Consider the following 6,000-nt stretch of genomic DNA (forward strand, 5'->3'; position numbering starts at 1 on the left):
TTCCTACCTTATATTCCTTTTGATTCCTCTTCTGTCTTCTTTTTCCTGTAAGCCTTTTCTTTTCTCCTTTCCTTTTTTTGTCCTAGTCTCTTCATTTCTCGTCATTCTGTTTTTTCCTTCTCTGTCTTCATGTTCTCTTCTCTCCATCTCCTTTTTTCTTTCTTCTGATATTTCATAGATGTCTGACTAAACTATCTCTTCTGTATAGATTTGAGCTTGATTTAAAAAAATGATTACAGAGGGTGGAGGAAGGAGAGGTCTACAATGCCTGTGGAGCCAGGACAACCAGCCACCTGGGTGGGTTCAGGAAAGTCACTTCATCTCTCTGAACCTTAGCTTTCTCAACTGAAAAATTGAGAGGTGGATTATATGTTTGTTTGTTTGTTTGTTTTTCCAGGGCCCTTTTATGGCCCTTTAGGACATCTGGGAAAGGAGTATAGAGGCCAGTCCCTCTGAATCTAGCCCTGGGTTTGTTTTTATTTGGGGTGAGTGGGGGCAAAAGTGGCATCTCTAATGGTGGAGGTGAAGATTAGTGACTACTAATTGGCAGTTCAGGAAAATGACCGAACTGAGGCCCATGGCCTTTACCCATCCTGGTAAGAGAGTCATGGTTTTGTAAAATAGTATTCAGTGTAAACTAGAGGCTCATTTGGTAGCACTTGAGAATACTGTCAGATAGCAAACTCACTTTACCTGGGAATGTCTAATTTCTCCTTCATTTCTGAAGGATGGTTTTGTTAGATGTAGAATCTCAGTTGAGAAGTGTTTATTTTTCTTTCTTTTAGCACTTTGAATATGTCATCCTACTGTCTGTTGGCTTCCATGGTTTCTGATCAGAAATCAGCTGTTAATCTTATTGAGGGTCCCTTGTACATGATGAGTTGCTTCTTTGTTGATGTTTTCAAGATTCTCTCTTTATTTTGCAACACTTTGATTATAATATGTATCATCATGGATCTCTTTGAGGTTTTCCTGCTTGGAATTCATTGAGTTTCTTGGATATGTACATTTATGCTTTTCATCAAATTTGGGAAGTTTTTGTTCATTATTTCATCAAATGTTCTTTTCCTTCTTTCCCTTTCTTTCTCTTCTCTCCTTCTGGGACTATCATTATGCTTATGCTGGTATGCTTGATGATGTCGCACAGATCTCATAGGTTCTGTTAATTTTTCTTCTTTCTTTTTCCTTTCTGTTGCTTAGACTAAACAATCTCAACTGACCTATCTTCAAGTTTGCTCATTCCTTTGTCTGCCAGATCAAATCTTCTGCTGTATTCCTCTAGCAAAACTTTTCAGTTACTGCATTTTTCAACTTCAGAATTTCTTTTTTTGTTTTTTTGACAGAGTTTTGCTCTTGTTGCCCAGGTCAGAGTGCGGTGGCGCCATCTCGGCTCACTGCAACCTCTGCCTCCTGGGTTCAAGCAATTCTCCTGCCATCAGCATCAGCCTCCTGAGTAGCTGGGATTACAGGTGCCCATCACCATGCCCAGCTAATTTTTTATATTTTTAGTAGAGACGGGGTTTCACCATGTTGGCCAGGTTGCTCTTGAACTCCTGACCTCAGATGATCCACCCACCTCGGCCTCCCAAAGTGCTGGGATTACAGGCATGCATGCCCGGCCAACTCCAGAAGTTCAATTTAGTTCCTTTTTATAGTTTCTATTTCTTTATTGCTATTTTCTATTTTGGTGATACATCATTCTCATGCTTTCCTGTAGTTCTTCTTTTGAAAAAAGTTTATTTATTCATTTGTTTATTTTTATAGAGATGAAGCCTCACTATGTTGCCCAGACTGGTCTCAAACTCCTGGGTTCAAGCAATGCTTCCAAAGTGCTAGGATTATAGGCATGAGCCACTGTCCCTGGCCTCCTTTAGTTCTTTAAACAGAGTTTCCTTTAGTTCTTTGAACTGATCTCAAAGTCCTTATCTAGTAAGTCCAATGTATGGGCTTCTTCAGGGTCAGTTTCTATTGATTCTATTTTTTCTGTGTATGGGAAATTTTTCTTATTTCTTTATGTGCCTTGTAATTTTTTATTAAAACTGGATACTTTGAATATTATGTGGCAACTCTGGAAATCAGATTTTACCCCCTCTCTAGCATTTGCTATTGTTGCTGTTTGCTCAGTGACTTTTCTAAACTAATTTAGTAAATTCTGTATTCTTTGTCATATGTGGCCACTGAAGTCTCTGTTCCATTAGCTTAGTAGTCAGCTAATTAGACAGAGATTTCCTTAAACACTTGGAACACTAGCAACGACAAAAACACCCAGTCTTTGCAGAAGGATTAGGTGTGTATGTTGGGCATGTCTTCAACACTCAGATAGGAATTTAACAACACTGCCTTTACATTCTGCTTGTGCACAGCCTCCAGGTCAACCAGAGATAAGAGCTTAGAGCCTCCTCAGGTCTTATCTGGGCATGCACACAACTCTGGGTGGTCTTCTAGATTCCCAAGAATATATTGAATCTTTACAAAGCTCTTATTTCCCAAAGCATCTTACTCCCCAGCCTTTCCTCCCAAGCTTTTGGGTCACTCTATTGTGTGCCCAACTGTTATCCATTGTCTCAGGCAGCAGAGACTAAAACATTTGCCTGTAACTGTTATTGATAAATGCCCTTTGGTAGTGACTTTGGCATAAGGCAACTTTTAGTCAGGCTGACAAGATAAAATCAAATCTTTTCAACAGGACTTCCGGGAGCCACCACCATCAGCTAAGGACAATTTGTAAATGAGGTCCGTCTGCTCCCTCCTGAATTAGTTCTGAAGATGTGGGTTATTATTTTCAAGGCTACTGCTGAGTTGGTGAGCATGGGATGGGACTAGGGGTAAGTCAAAAGGCCACAAAGCTGTTTGTTCTTACTGAGATTCAGCTGGCTTCTTGAATAAGTGCTACCTGGGTTGCTGCAAGCTTTTATCTAGTTTCCAGAGTTTTAGAAAGGTTGATTCTGACAGTTTTTGCTAATTAAAAAACTTGCCTTTATGGAAGGGTGGGCTTTGGGAATTCCTTTTTCTGCCATTTTCACTACCATTAAACCGGAGGATTTTCCCCAAAAAACTCATTTTAAAATCCCAGCACAGCAGTTCAAAGACAGTAGGTTTAACTAATTATCCTCCAACCCAGCATTTAGTGTGTTAGTGTGAGCACTGCTCTACTTATGTGACTTCTAAAGGACCAATGCTTTTATCCATGTGATCATTCTCAAGGTCTTTCTTCCAAAGATTTTAGGTTGCTTTCCATGGTGATCATATTTCCTCTGTCACATCTATGAAATAAGAGGCTATGATAGTCCTCTTTCCCATTATTATCAGGGAACTGAAGTTCACAGAGTTTGCTGACTTGCTTAAGGTTGCACAGGAAGGTGAAGATGGAGGTAAAATTCCAGACCTCCTGGTTCCCCATCTAGTGCTCTCTCCATGAGATAAAAATGGGAGATGTGTGCAGGTTGCTCTGTGAGTAAATCAGAATTTCATCTTTTCCATTAGCCTTAAGTGTTGGCCTCAGTTGATCTCTCCCTATACCCACTTCCTCTTTACCCCACTCCCCCATTTCCATCGATCATGAAGAAAAGAATTCCTAGGACTCTTTGACAGGCTGCTACCCTCTCTGGCTTTCAGGAAAAGAACATTCTCATTGAAAGCATCGACTCCAGAAGAGTTTACTCTTTTAGAGTCTGCTGCCTGCTGTGGTCTATCCCAGAGAATCACACATGTTAGAGTTGCAAAGGATGCCTTTCCACTTTGTAAATGAGGACACAGATCCAGTCAGCTATCTACGTTGGAGACTCTCTGCCTCGAATGCACATCACATTTATCTAGTTTATTAATTTGGCTGTTGTGCTCCAGGGGCAGATAAAGCACAGTGTGAATGGTGCCTACTGGGGTTGGTGATACTCTGGAATTGAATTAGACTAAATTACTATAGCAAATAGATCCCAAAACATGTTGGCTCAAACACAAAAGCAGTTTGTCCTTTATCTGGGACAGCTATCCCAGGCTGCGGGAGGGGGGTCACTCAGTTCTCTACTTCATGTAGTAATTTAGGGACCCAGGCTAACGATAGTGCTGCCATTTTCAAAGCATGACTTCCAAGGTGACTCTGGTTTTTGCCATTCAACAAGGAAATGGAAAGGGAAAAACACCATGGGGAAGCACAGGTGGGAGATCTTATGGGCTGGGTCTTGAAGTGGCTCACATTGTGTCCACTCACATTTCTTTAGAAAAAACATAGTCCTAGGGCCACACTTAACAGCAAAAGAGGCTGGGAAAGGACATGTAGTTGGTCAGCCATATGCTAGGCTATAGTTGTTTCCAGTGAAGATGGAAAAATGATGTTTATTTCCTCATATCTGGTACTGAGCAGACAAGTACTTAGAAAATATTTATTAAGTTATGGGATAGATGAACAAGGGAAAGGTTGAATAAATGAATGAAGGAGTGGGGTGATTTTTCCATGGGTGCACAGCTAGTTAACAGGAATTTTTCTGCAGACTTTACTATTTTATTAGCAATGAAAGAGGTTACAGATCCTCCCCAATATTTGTCCACATTTGCAGAAAATATTGTCACATGAACACATGGGAAAATAATTAACAATTGTCCCACTCGAAGGAAATTCAGTGGATAGAATTCTGAAACTACATTATATATATTTGGAGATATTCTTTTTGATGTGATTTTAAACTTTACAAATAAAGTAGCCATTGGTTATTGTTAACAAATTGCTGTAGTGCTGTTTTTTTTTTTTTTTTTTTTTTGAGACGGAGTCTTGCTCTGTTGCCCAGGCTGGAGAGCAGTTGCTGGATCTCAGCTCACTGCAAGCTCTGCCTTCCGGGTTTACGCCATTCTCCTGCCTCAGTCTCCCGAGTAGCTGGGACTACAGGCGCCCACCACCACGCCCGGCTAGTTTTTTGTATTTTTTAGTAGAGATGGGGTTTCACCGTGTTAGCCAGGATGGTCTTGATCTCCTGACCTCGTGATCCGCCCATCTTGGCCTCCCAAAGTGCTGGGATTACAGGCTGAGCCACCGCGCCCGGCCGTAGTGCTGTTTTTCTAAGCAACTTTTTAAAATTTGCAATTTGCTATTGTTTTTGTTGTTTGTGTTATTGGTTTTATAGAAACTCAGAACATCAGTAAAGGTCCTTGGAGATAACCAAGTTCAACTCCCAATGAGTTCAGACACAATGTTCTTTCCTTCTTCAGCAATAGAACTGCTGGACTTCAGTTGTATTAATACATAGTTGTCCCAGATAAAGCCCATATTTCACAGTCTTCCTGTAAGTGTAGTGTGATCCTGTGGCTAGGTTCTGGACAATGGAATGTTTTATGGCAGCTTCTAGGAATCTTACTTAAGAGACACTGCATGTGACTTTACCTTTTTCTTCAGTCCTTCCTAGTGCCATCTTGGGACATGAGATTGAGGTTATACACAGTGGAGCAACTAAGTAGGAGGAGCTTGACTTTGCACCAAGCCTAGATTGCCTACCTAGACTTTAATGTGTGGGAGAAATAATCTTCTATTTTGCTTGAGACCTCTCATTAGGGTTTTTCTAAAAAAATTACTTCCAGCTGCAACTTGCCCAAATTATTATACTATGCAACAATGAGGAAATGAAATGACTTGTGGTCACTTGTAGGAATTGGATCTCATGCAGTACCTCTACGTACATTCTTCACTACAGAAAAAGCAAGATAAGAAAAAAAAAACCCACCCCAAAGCAAAACAAACAAAATACAATCCCCCAAACACTGTGCAAACACCATGATAGTAAAAACAGCAACACCAATAACTACACATGCATAGAAAAAGGAAATTTACAGAGCACAGTTGCTTCTGTTCTAAAATCACTGAGAACTGACTAACATTTCATACACACTCAGTAAATCCTTTTCCTGGGATGTTTTTCCTTGGTCACACAGGTAGCTCCATTTTCCAGTTTCCCTTGCAGTTGGCTGGTCATGTGACTAAGCTCCAGCCAGTTGAATAAAAGTGCCCTTTTCTTG

Source organism: Macaca nemestrina, chromosome 13, assembly GCF_043159975.1.
Source record: "Macaca nemestrina isolate mMacNem1 chromosome 13, mMacNem.hap1, whole genome shotgun sequence".
In the NCBI taxonomy this organism is placed as follows: domain Eukaryota; kingdom Metazoa; phylum Chordata; class Mammalia; order Primates; family Cercopithecidae; genus Macaca; species Macaca nemestrina.